This window comes from Octopus bimaculoides, chromosome 18, assembly GCF_046866305.1.
Source record: "Octopus bimaculoides isolate indiv1 chromosome 18, ASM4686630v1, whole genome shotgun sequence".
NCBI lineage: Eukaryota > Metazoa > Mollusca > Cephalopoda > Octopoda > Octopodidae > Octopus > Octopus bimaculoides.
Window position 1 is genome coordinate 44752372 of NC_142945.1, and position 15022 is coordinate 44767393.

The 15022-nt window shown below is 33.6% G+C and overlaps 1 long non-coding RNA gene across 2 annotated transcripts in view; it reads left to right on the forward strand.

The window, feature by feature from the left end:
- LOC149132055 (uncharacterized) overlaps window positions 1–15022 on the forward strand; it is a 547197-nt gene that overhangs the window by 261110 nt on the left and 271065 nt on the right. The gene's annotated exons all lie outside the window — the stretch shown is intronic.

Genomic DNA, 15022 nt, shown 5'->3' on the forward strand with positions numbered 1-15022 from the left:
GGCTCCAGTCTGATTTGGCAGAGTTTCTACAGCTGGATGCCCTTCCTAACGCCAACCACTCAGAGAGTGGACTATATAAAAGCAAGACTAACCGTAATGCATCACAGTCCAATGATGGCTAAACTAGCTGAAACTTCGAAGTCACACTCAACAACATCCTTGGATAAGAATAATAAATTTATGTTCCACAAAAGTATAGAGTAACCCATCAGATGCCTGCAAAATTGTTTTTATTATATAACTGAACATAGAAACAAACATTAATTTATATATGTGTACGTATATATATTATATGTTTTATATATATATATATATATAGATAGATAGATAGATATTTTGTGAGTGTGTATGTGTGCATGTGTGTGTCTCTCTCTTTCTCTCTCACTATATATATATATATATATATATATATATACATACACACGCACACACATACATACATACACGCACATACACATCATGATGATGATTAAGATAAGCACACATACACAAACATTGAATTCAGCAATATTTGGGAAGCAATTAAAATGACATTGTCTGAAGATTTATATATTTATGAGACCTTCATCAATATAATATATTTATTATATTTTTCTCTGTAATATAATACTTCAGTTCTTTGCATTTTTGTTCTTAGACTAAAACTCTACATACATTTTATTATTGCCATTATTGTTTTTCTTCAAATCTACACTGATTTGATCGGACCTTTGACCAGCGGTCATCAAACATTTTAGATGTCTTAGACTATATTGTCCAACATGTTTTTATTGTTTTATTGTAGTAAACTGGGAGTTAAGATGATTTTTGAGGAACCATAGAAAAGTTTAATCTCAGGTTCAATGTATCTTTTGTTAATAGGGGAAGAAATTCAACTTCTTGTACATATTAATTTGACTCCTGTCAAGCATTTATATTGTTGTTGTTGGCACTCCGTCGCTTACGACGTCGAGGGTTCCAGTTGATCTGATCAATGGAACAGCCTGCTCGTGAAATTAACGTGCAAGTGGCTGAGCACTCCACAGATACGTGTACCCTTAACGTAGTTCTCGGGGATATTCAGCATGACACAGTGTGACAAGGCTGACCCTTTGAATTACAGGCACAACAGAAACAGGAAGTAAGAGTGAGAGAAAGTTGTGGTGAAAGAGTACAGCAGGGTTTTCCACCATCCCCTGCCGGAGCCTTGTGGAGCTTTAGGTGTTTTCGCACAATAAGCACTCACAACACCCGGTCTGGGAATCAAAACCATGATCCTATGACCGCGAGTCCGCTACCCTAACCACTGGGCCATTGCACCTCCACCAAGCATTTATAACATGAAAAATAAAGAACATGTCTTAACCCTTTACCATTCTGACTACTCTGTCAAATGTAATGCTTATGTATTCATATTTGTTTCGAATTAATCATACATTATCTTGAAGCTTTTAGATTTTGATATGATTGGTAACAAAGGGGCTCTCCCTCGGAATGAAAGGCAGACTCTGTGTTGCCTGTGTGTGAAAAGCCATGCTCCACAGCAGTGAAATGTGGGCTGTGACTGCTGAGGATATGTGAAGGCTTGAAAGAAATGAAAATTGTATGCTTCGCTGGATGTGTAATGTCAGTGTGCATGAGCAACAGAGTGTAAGTGTCTTGAGGGAAAAACTGGGCATAAGAAGCATCAGATGTGGTGTGCAAGAGAGACCACATCTGATGCTGCTTATGCCCATTAAGACAACGGCTAAAAATTTCCTGAAGCAGCATCCCTATTAATTTTATCTATGAGCTGCCACTGTTGTAGGGTATGTGTGACAGGCCTGTTCTGGTCAGTTTGAACATATAACAGGTAGAATATCTGGACCTGATATGGCCAGTTTGAATACTAAATGGTTAAATCAATTTGTAATGAATAAAGAAATATGTTCTCATGATTTGTGTGTGCGTGCGTGTATGTGTGTGTTACATCCACTTTGTATTGAGTTTCTAATTCTAGGAATCGGTTCCACGGATCTTCAAATTTCTTGGGATTTTATGTTTACTCTGAATATGTCATACTACAATCAACACGAGGATTTTAACAATGCATGTCAAAGGAAATTCTGCTATAAACAATAACATATAATATACCTCTTCAATAAAGACTTCTTGGAATATTTCTCAATGCTTCTACATTTGTGTTCTAAAGCCATTGTCATAAATATTATTATCATATCATTATAGTCATTACCAACATTGTCATGTTTATCATTATCACTAACATAAATTTCATGCCCAAATTTGTGGAGAACTTTGACAGTGTGTGATTTGAAATTTGATAATGGGGAAAAAAAAAAAATAATTACTTGCAGCTGAGGGGTTTCTCCATATTTGATTTAAAGTATGGAATCTAATGACACCATGTGACAACAACTAAACAGACTGAGTTTAATTTGAACATTAATTTAATGATTTGTTGATTAACTGTGTCTTTTTTACAGGTTAAGTGAAGCTGATCTGCAACACCAAGAAAATGTCCATTTAGCACCACTCAGCTGCAATACAACATACCACTATACAATATCACATTGACAGTGATGTATCTGATAACGACAAAAAATATCTAGCTCAGCAACAGCTTTCAAACAATCGTCAAAAATAAACTGCTTCGATCATTTGTCATTGTCATTATTGTTCTTTTATCTTTATTAATCCTCATTAATCATCACCTTCATCTAAAGATATTGCAAAAAATAATTCAAATCGCTGCATTCTTTTCTGTTGTTAGTCAACCGGAATTCAGGAATAATATCATATATTCATACCAATAGGTATTCACATAGACAGAGATGAAACTAGGACTAATCCAGCTCTTCCACCTATCTACACCTCTTCCTTTTTCTTTTCTAAGCTGCTCTTTGTCTCTCATACTTAATACATTTATTGTAGATGTTTTTGTGTTTAGAGCTACATACAGCTAGGCATGAGCATTCAAGAAATTTGCTTTGCAATTATAAGGTCACTGTTTCAATTTCACTGCAAGGCATCTCAGTCAAGCATCTTTTAAAATAGCCTTAAGTCAACCGGAGACTTGTGGGTAAAACTGGGTATATAGAAACAGGATTCCTGTATTTGATAGACTGTATCTGTTATAGAAAGGGCTGGCTTTGTCACACAATCTGTTATGATAATTCTACCTAAGGATTACATTAAAGGTATGTGTCTTTGGAATACTCAACTACATGTGAGAATACAATGAGTCGATTGAAATACTGGAATATTTATAATTTAAACTGACAACACTCATCTGTTTTTACTTGGTTTGAATGTTTGTACATTTGACTACACATGTATGTGCATATGTATGTATGTGTGTTGTGCTTGTGTAATTAAACAGTAGCACACCAATATGAACATGCTCATATGTAAATGCATGTATTTAAATTTTGCATATATATATATATACATATATAGATGGACACACACACACACACACACACACACACACACACATATATATATATATATATTTATATATATACACACACATATACATGTATGTGTGTTTAGATATATATATATATATATATATTCATATATATATATATATATATATATATATATATATATATATATATATATATGTCTTCACACAGGAAACTGTATGAACAGGTGAGAAGGTATGAATATGCAGAAATACACCCATGTGTACAGCCATACCCGATTAATACTCTCCAAGATGTACTAACGACAATATAATGACTGTCTACTTAAAGTACACTGGTGATGATGATAATGAGAGTGATGATACTTACTGAACCATCATCTGTGGTGAATTGTCCGTGAACCATTAATCTGTCAGTTTCACACATTGAAATATTATCTGTCCACTTCCGAAAGTTTGATTTACTTTGGTTTTATTCTTGTGTTATTGATATTATTTCTATATTTATTGTTAATATAGGGTAATGGGTTGGCATGGTCGGTAGTGTGTCAGATATAATACCTGACAATAAATAGTTTTGGCTCTGTATGTTCAGAGTTCAAATCTCACAGGAGGTCATGATTGCCTTTTATGCTTCTGGGATTAACAAAGTGTCTTTCAAGAACTGGGGGTCAATTAAATCTGTTTTTTGGTTTTTTCGGGTGGAGAAAGGGTTCCACCCCTGACTGTTAGGAGTGAGAATTGGTGGATGAATTTTTATCTTTTTTACTTTCATCTTTTACTTCTTTCTGTCATTAGACTGTGGCCATGCTGGGGCACCACCTTGAAAAGTTTTTAGTTGAATGAATCAACCCTAGTAATTATTTTTTTTTCTTTTTAACCTGTTACTTATTCTATCAGTCTCTTTTGCTGAGCTGCTAGGTTACAGAGACTTAAACACACCAACACCAGTTGTCAAGTGATGATGTCACACACACACACACACACACACATGTAATTATAAGGTTCAAGAATCTAAGTGTAGGAAGTCTGTGAGCTTTGAGCAGTTTTTTTCAAATTATATCTTTAGTGAGTTAACTTGGGATTCCTTAATAACAATGTAACCTTCATATAATCAAGGTGTCTTCAGCCTGATGAATAGCTAGCCAAGTATCCCTCACTGAAAAATTATTACATCAGAAGATCTGCTAGCTAAGAAACATATGTAGCCTGAATTTTACCTGCTCCACTCCCACATTTTGGCTGAACATATATATTTATACAACGGGTTTCTTTCAGTTTCCATCTACCAAATCCACTCATATGGCTTCGGTTGGATGAGCGCTATCGTAGAAGACACTTGCCCAAGGTGTCATACAATGAGACTGAACCCAGAACAATGTGGTTGAGAAACAAACTTCTTACCACCCAGCCATGTTGCTTTTTAAATGTGTCCAAAACAATGGTGAGGAAAGAATTATATAGAAGCAAACTCTGTATCGACTATTCGTTCATAGAGAGCAAAGGTGTGTTTAAGAGTTTATTAAGTTTCTTTTCTATTTTCTTGGCACAGAACACAAGAATTTTTCAGTTGAAAAAGCACCGGTTAGATATTTAATTGAGTGTACTTCTCTACCCAAAATTTTTGGTCATGATTTTGTGCCTATGTTAGAAGCAATTACCATTATTATTAGACACAAGAATGACTGTGTGAGAAAAAGCTTACTTCCCAACCACATGGTTCCTAGTTCAGTCCCACCGTGTGGCACTTTGAGTAAGTGTCTTCTGCTATGGATGTAGGCCAACCAAAGCCTTGTGAGTGGATTTGGTAGGTGGAAACTGAAAGAAGCCTGTCGTATATACACATAAATATATATATGTATATATATATATGAAATAATTAAGATTCAGTTGAATTGGGTACATGAGTTGAGGCACCAAGTAAGTCTGGTATTATCTGCACAGCTTGAAGTGACATGAATAAAATCAAAATAAGAACAGGAGGTCAAGTATTAGTGCAATACGTCCATTTCAAGTGGCTCCATTTAATTGAATAATGCAATCATTACATCAATTTAAATACAGTGCCATCTTCAGCTAAGCGGGGTTGCTAGATTCCCTTGTTCGAAAGTATAATGACACAAATCGTGTAGTATAGCCAGCTGGAGACGATGTCTCCTGGGGTTGAATTACAGCAACATTCATCCTAAAACGGGACTGCAATGTTATGTTGGCAAGCGATCTTTGCTCCAACTGTACCAATGTTTTACATTCTGGATTCAAATTCTACTCCATTTCAATTCTACCAATGAAATACCAAGTCAAGTACTGGGGTCGGCGGTATCAACTTATTCCCCCTCGCCTCAAAATAGCTGGCTTTGTGCCTTAATCAAAATCATTTATACAGGACCATTGTATATTTTATCTATATTATTTGTATTTTGTGTTTGCATGTAGGGGGTGCTATTACCCATTTTTTTAAATGTGAATTATTCTAATTAACCATTGGATTAATTTAATTTTAATTGTATTATGGTGTCTTTATCACCTTTATGGCAAATAAAAGTTTACCATTATTGTCGTTGTTGCTGTTGCTCTTTTATTTATCATGTTCTATTTTGGCAATCGCTGACATGGTGTAGTTCTGAGTCATGGGGTAATTCAGAAAGATGCTGCAGTGACAAAATAGTTTACTTTCTGATATATTCGTTACAATGTAAAATACCCATGAATATATCATACAATAAGTCATAGGTGCAGATGTGACTGTGTGGTAAAAATTTTGCTTCTCACCCAGTCCCAGTGTGTAGCCTTAGGTTGACCAAAGCCTTGTGAGTGGGTTTGGAAGATGGAAAGTGAAAAAGCTCACTGTATGTGTATATATAAGCCTTATGAAGGAGGTGTCTGAGGACAGAGATATGAGGCACATTGATGGACTTGAGAAAACCCACCCACGACAACAGAATTGATATCCTAAAATCAAGGTGCCATGTAAAAACCAATGGTGTGGGTGCTGATATAACATAAAATTTACTGTGCTGGTGTCACATAAAAATCACTGATGATGATGCCACGTAAAAAGCACCCAGTACACTGTAAAGTGGTGGGTATTAGGGAGAGCATCCAACTGTAGAAACCAAGCCAATACAGACTATGGAACCTGCTGTGGACATTGGCCTTGCAAGTTCAAGCCATCCAACTCATCCCAGCATGGAAAATAGACATTCAATGTTGATGGTCATGGTGATGATTTATATGTGTTGTCTGTGTCTTTGCTCATTCCTCCACCATTGCTTGATAACCAAAGTTGGCATGTTTACCAATAGAATAAATACCTGACTTTTAAATAATAGAATTACTGGAGACAATCAGATTCAACTAGAATTCTTCCAGGTGGCGCCCCAGTATGGCTGCAGTCCAATGACCAAAACAAGTAAAAGATAACAACACATGTACTACTGGCAAAATCTAAAGAATATTTCCCACAGAAAATTATGAAATACCAGGTGCACCCCATTGGAATATACTTAAAATAAAATAGAATGTTATAGCCAAGAGTCAATTTTTGGTTTATCTCAATTGGTCATGTTGGCTGAGAAACTTCGAAATCATTTCCTCCAACTCAACATCCATTGTTTCTTCTTCCTTTTCCTTTACCCCACACTCTTTATCCTTTTTTTTCTGTGGGTTAAGTTATTCAGTGATTCCTGGCTAATTTATTAATGTTATCAAAGTGACAATAAAACTGGAACTATATAGACACAGAATTGTGCTGGATAATGTGTTTCACGAATGATTAATCACAAATTCAAAACTTTACTAACCTACTACTACTTCTACTACTACTGTCTTATGACCTTGGGACAGGTGCACATTGTCTTAAATCTTGGTTTCCTTATTAAGAAATTGCAAAATTGAACATATCAAATATTTTCAATCATTTGCTTGTAAGGTTTTTATCCAAACTTATAATTTCTTTTTCTATTTTTTTTTTTCTTTTTACCCCAGTACATGTTAAGTCATTTGATTTCTCTTTGAAAATATTCATTTTTCTCCATTTTGCTTTTTTTTATTTTTATATTGTGAATTCCATCACATCTTCCAAAAAATTTCTTTTTTAAAAATATATCTATTTTACTTCGTTTTTTTTTTTCCCCTGTCTTAATTATCTTTGCACGCTCATATGATTTCAAAACCTAGTTTGTTGCTGTTGAGTCTGAGCTTTCCAGAATATTACTGTAACTACTACTACTACTACAACATAGGAGTTTACATTGAAAAAAAAAAGGACAGAAGTGTTGCAGAGCATTGCTTTATAACAACTACTTCATTTCCAGGGAAATTATCACTTGGTGACAACATATTTTGCATTCAATGATATCCAAGATGTGGCTCTAGTTTTAAATTCTGAAATTTCCAAGAATCTTAAATGTTTCCACTATATACAGCTTATATTGCACAGAATAGGAACTTGTTTGCGCATTTCAGTACAATAAAGCTGCTGTCATTGCTGCTGCTATTACTACATCAACTGCTGCTACTACAACTATTAATACTATTACTACTACTATTATGGAAGTCTATGGAATATCTCTGTAGGTGAAAACATACAAGTTTAACAAATCCCTGCTTCCCACACACATCTGTACATGCGCACATTGAAATCTTTGCATCACCTCGCATTTTGATAAAGATTCAAACAGAATATCTTGGCTTTCTCGCAGAAAACCTAGATGCTACATAAAAGAACATATTTAATTTTGTTTTTCTTTGAAAACCCTATCATCAACAGTATCATTTTTCATTGTTATCGTCATCGCTGTCGTCATCACCAGCACCAGCAGCAGCAGCAGTAGAAGCATCATCGTCATCATCGTCATCACCACGATTATCTTTACCACTATCACCACAATCCTCACTTTCATCATTATCTTCATCTTTGTTGTCGCCATCATCATTATCATCTTTATCATTATCATCGTTACCTTAACTACTTCTCCTCACCACCACTGCTGCCACCGTCACCAACATCACAACCATGGCCACCATTGCCAGCACTTGAGTAAATCTTCTTCACATAATGTTGTCTGTTGTCCAGAAGTTCACCAGTTCAAGCTTTACAACAACCACTCAGGTGTTGAATGCTACCTTACCACAATAGTAATACCTATGTAAACAATATCGAATCTGCTATAACCATATGTCAGGTACAGCACGTTTTCAAATCACTGCCAACACCATCACCACCACCACTACTACTGTTACTACTACTACACCTTCATCATGGCTAACACCATATCCAAAGTCACTATGTCTACCATTCTGACTACAGCACTTCCACAAAGCACTAACATCAATTCCAGCATCACCAATTCTACCACCACTACCACCATCACCATCAACATCATCACCTTTGTGATCATCATCAATCTTATTAAATCCATGTAAACAATCCAACTCAAGCTATGACAGTATCCTTTTCACCAGATGCTTTGCTTCTGGTGAATTTACCATTAACGGGGAGAGAGAGAATCACATCTAGGTTAAATTAAAGAACATGCAAATTTAATTTTTAACTTTTTTCGTCTTACATATGATAAAGTTCTTAAAGTTTTTAGTTTTTGGTAGTCATGTATGGTACCATTTCACTCTCCCTTGGAATCTTCAGCTCAGCATCACTTGAGACATAGACTAACTAGGCTAAATTCAACATTCTATGAAATTACAGCGAACAGAGGAAATATTTCACCATCTATTATATCATCATCATCATCACCGCTTAACATCCATCTTCCATGCATGCATGGGTAAGATGGTTGACAGGAGTCAGCCAGGTAGAAGACTACCTTAGGCAACTTCTGTCTGTTTTGGCATGGTTTTACAGCTGAATGCCCTTCCTAATTACCAAGCACTCCACAGAGTGAACCCTGTGCTTTTTACATGGCACCAGTACAGGTGAGGTTAGTTTTGGCATGATTTTTACAGCTCGATGCCCTTCTGAATGCCAACCACTTTACAGTAGGGACAGGATGCTTTTTATGTGGCATCAGCACTGGAAGGGTCACCTACTAACTTGCTAGACAAGGAATTTTGAGAGGGGCAGGAGCATTTGAGGAGGGAAACTTGTCGGAGGATGAAAAGTTAGAGTGTGACAGAGAGACAGATAGGCAGAAACAGGTGTCCATCTAAAATATATACTTACATATATATAGGTGCAGGAGTGGCTGTGTGGTAAGTAGCTTGCTTCCCAACCACATGGTTCCAGGTTCAGTCCCACTGTGTAGCACCTTGGGCAAGTGTTTTCTACTATAGCCTCGGGCTGACCAAAGCCTTGTGGGTGGATTTGGCAGATGGAAACTGAAAGAAGCCTATCATATATATATGTATATATATGTGTATGTGTTTGTGTGTCTGTGTTTGCCCCCCCACCCCCACCTACTATCGCTTGACAACTGATGTTGGTGTGTTTACGTCCCCCATAACTTTGCAGTTTGACAAAAGAAACTAATAAAATAAATATTAGGCTTAAAAAGAATAAGTCCTGGGGCCAATTTGTTTGACTGAAGGCGGTGCTCCAGCAAATGACTGAAGCAAAAAATGATTAAAAGAAAGTAAAAGAACATATATATATACATATATATATATACATATATATATATATATATATATATATATATATATATACTTATATATATATATATGTACATATATATATATATATATATATATACTTATATATATATATGTACATATATATATATATATATATATATATACTTATATATATATATGTACATATATATATATATATATATATATATATACTTATATATATATATGTACATATATATATATATATATATATATACTTATATATATATATGTACATATATATATATATATATATATATACTTATATATATATATGTACATACATATATATATATATATACTTATATATATATATGTACATATATATATATATATATATATATACTTATATATATATATGTACATATATATATATATATATATGTACATATATATATATATATATATGTACATATATATATATATATATATATATATATATATATATATATATATATATATATATATACTTATATATATATATGTACATATATATATATATATATATATATACTTATATATATATATGTACATATATATATATATATATATATATACTTATATATATATATGTACATATATATATATATATATATACTTATATATATATATATATATATATATATATATATATATATACTTATATATATATATGTACATATATATATATATATATATATATATACTTATATATATATATGTACATATATATATATATATATATATATATATATATGAGAAAAATTTCTTACATGTAGGTAAAATATTTCCAAGCATTAAGTAGTCATTTGTACCTCTCCCTGAAAGCTCCTCTAAGACTGGGCAACTAATTCAGCCCCAGCAAATGCTGGTGCTACTCATTTTCAGTTGAGTGGATTTGGAGTTATGTGAAATAAACACATTGCTCAAGGATACAGTATAGCACCCAAAATCCTAACCACTAAGCCATGCACCTTCTCAAACCATTACCAGCACCACTTCTATCACCCCCTTGACCATATCACTGCTACAACAACAATCATTACTTCCACAGTTATAACCACCACCATCATCTTTACCACTACTCCTGCCACTCTTCTTCACAGCTGACGCATCTTCCGTCATCATATATAAGCTATGATTGATTTGAATTAGGTTAGAAGACAGTGTCATTAATTATGCTCATTAAGACTTTACTTTAAACCACCCATACCTCATACCAACCAACCATTAAGCCACAGCTTTATGGGGCCAGTAAGAAATCCACATGCAGGATTATTCTGCTTCATTGCTGAGCTGATTTGAAATTAGCATTGTATGATACAAACTTGATACAGTGGGACTAAATAAAAGGTAGCTGGTTGATAGCAAGAACTTTGACCATAGGTTTCTTGGATTAGTACTGACAGAGATAATAATAATAGTAGTTACTTCTGAATGATTGTAATTCCTAATGTTGTAAATTAAAACCAGTCAAAGCCAATCAACATAGTCACATTGATATTTTCGCCACCACCCTAACACCTAGCTTGTTCACCAGTTACTTCATCAGAGCATGTCACTTCTACCATTTTAGACCAGAGTTAGATCACATAAGTTATACTGTTAGGTAAGGCTGTGTAGTTAAGAAATCCACTTCCTGACCATAAGAGCATAGAAAGTGAATTTGATGGACAGAAACTCTTAAAGCCCATCATGTACAGTTGTGAGTATTCAATAAGGTTTGTATATCAATTAAGGCTGTCTCAATCTATAGAGAAATAGTTAAATTTGCCCTGTTTATATCTACTGTCCTGGTTGTATATAATGAAAGTAGGGTAAAATCCAAGCTGAATCCACTTGAAGCCCATATTTATCCAACATGTACAACCTTGTGATTCTTATTTGCAAATGAAACATCAGCAACTGTGAATAAATAATACCGAAGAATTTTCAAACTTTCTGTTTTGTTATAGGTTATGTGTGTGTGTGTGTTACGTTTGCATTATGTAAACTGATACAAGCAGTGTTATTCAACAAACCATTTCCTTGCTTCATACTTTCAAAGACATGTGAAATAAAAGACTCCTTGCTTGAAAAGCAGTTGAGGGTTAGTGACAGGAAGAGCATCTGGCTGTAAAATCTTGCTCAGTAATCTGGCTCAGTAACAAATTATTCTTTTGTACATGCATATATACAAACATATGCACACACACACACACATGCACACACACACACATACACACACACACACACACATGCACACACACATTGTCCCATTGACAGGATTTGAACTCAAAATGGCATTTTGTCTAACACTCTCCTGAACATAAAATTGATTTCAAATTTTGGAACAAGGCCCGTAGATTTGGTGGAAGGACTAAGTCGATTAAATCAACCCCAGTGTTCAGCTGGTACTTATTTCATAGACCCCAGAAAGATAAAAGGCAAAGGTGACCCCAGAAAAATTTGAACTCATAACATAAAGACAAAAAAAAATTGCCTCTGAGCATTTTGCCCAGTTTGCAAACAAGTCTGCCAATTTGCTGCCTTTCTATTGAACATACTACTAACATGCTATATTCATATTATTCAAAGTATCATATTGTAATGTTTCTCCTCATTTCATTATCATTTATCCAGCTATTAAATATAAATTTATACAAAATAAAACATCAAGAGTGCAATTAAGTAATCATTATTGTCTAATTGACTGCATCAAGCTTAATGAACAGAGATCACTGTTTATAAACTAGAATGTTGCTCTGAATATAAATAAACAAAAGATAAATGTTATATTTTTACTCTTACAATTCTTTATGAATGTGATTATCATTATTATTATTTATTATTATTATTATTATTATTATTATTATTATTATTACTACAACAACTACTACTACTACTATTATTATTATTATTATTATTATTACTATAGAACAAAGCTCATTATCCAACAAACAAATGTCAGACAAATTTCATTTGTTTTTGTTTTGAAATTGTTGGCAATGTCAAAAAGACACCATTTTGATTATTATCTCTTAGAAAAATTTCCAATGCAAAACAATGAATATGTTTCCTTACAAAGCCTATTTAACCTTTTAATATGCTACCAGCAACACCGGCTTTCTATAATGTCTTATGTTATTCTGATTTGTTGTTATGCCTATTATATTATTCATATTCTCTCTATTATTGTTGTTCATTCATAAGTGATTTGTGATTTTTGCCCTTTTCCCTATTCTCTCATGTAACTTCAAATGTTTAAGCAATCAAATAATTTAGGTATTCATTCGTAATGCACCACAGATCTGGAAACAATATAGTATTGTTGGCATGAATGATTGTTAGCTATATGATATATTGTAATATAACACAACATGGGATATGATGTAATAAGATAGCAAAGTAAAGGTTAATATTTCATCAATTTTTAATTATTTTTTCTTTGAAATCTTTATCTAAAGATCAGAATATTGTTTTACTAAATATGATTATTATAGATTCAGTTGTTGATCATATTTCTTTTATCTAATAATAATTGTTATTATTGTTATGTATTTTTTTTAATGTTTTTCCTTCAAAATGTCATAGAATTGAAATTGTTTCTTTAATTATGTAATTAAACTATGAAATATTGTAAGCAATCAGTCTTTCAGTTTTCAACAAAGTTCTTGAATTGTAGTTTCAAGATTACAATTTTTGAGAACTATCAACCACATCTTCAGTATATAGACTGATCATATTTACGTCAATGCCATATTGCAATTGGCTTGATGTCTTATTGTAGGGACTGATATCTATATCTATGTTATATTTCAATTAGCTTGATGCTTTATTGCAAGGACTATTTATAATAATAGTAATATTTTGTAATAATATTTTTTCTTGTTATACCCGTTATAATTGGAGGATTTGTTAACTGATTAGTTCCCTTAATATTAGGTGCCCCAGGTATAGCATTCCCACGAATAAATAATATAAGTTTTTGACTTTTACCTCCCTCCCTTACTCTATTATTATCCTCAGCTGCAGTGGAAAGAGGTGTAGGAACTGGATGAACTGTTTACCCTCCTCTATGCAATATTTCAGCTGGCTTTGTGTTAATGAACAGCTCATGTACACGCCCAACAGATAAGGCCCTGAGGGTGATCAAAGATCAAACTGATAGCGATGTAGTGTAAATATATTGTAAATCAACGCAAGAAATATATAGTTAAGGGTTTAAAAATCCTGAAAATTATAACTACTAGAAAAACAATTCATTTCATACATCTCAACATCTAAATTTGAATTGATGATAAAGTCATTATGTGGTTATTCAATCTGTTAGAAATAGCAGTCGAATTGCCTTCACATCAAATCCTACCATCTTGTAAAAGAAAAGGATACATTAAAAAATACAAATTTGATATCCTTAAAAAAAAAAACAAAAGGGTCATAACTAGCATGCCTTTGATCGTAAATCTTCTTGGGAAAGGTTTATCTAGGGCAGTGATTCTCAACCATTTTTTTTTTCTCATGGACCCCTTTGATTCTAATTTTACTCTACAGGACCCCTATAAGAAATCATATTGTATATTTTGATACTTAAAAATTCTTAGAAATTCTGTAAAAAGAAATTGTTAAAATATGTTGAGTTTTATAGAAGTATAACCAATTTATTGTACAACAGCAAAATCTCATATGGACCCCCAAGAGTAATATGCACATACCCCCCCCCCCCCGGGTCTTTTCCCCCACCTCATCCCATTGTGAACCACAAATCTATAGAAAAACAAAGCAACAACAGATACTGAAATTAGTTCACTACAACCGCTACTCTTCCTCTCCCCACTGGTTCTATGGTAACCTTCATCTTTTCTTTCCCTGCCCGCTCTTGCTGCATTCACTCACTGAATCTTCCCCTCTTCCTCATTTTCTTCTTACAGTCCTCTCCCAACAGCTCTACTACCATCTTAACACCTCTCATCTCTCTATCACTGGCCGACCTCCATGACCCCTATCCCTACATCTCACCACCCCAAC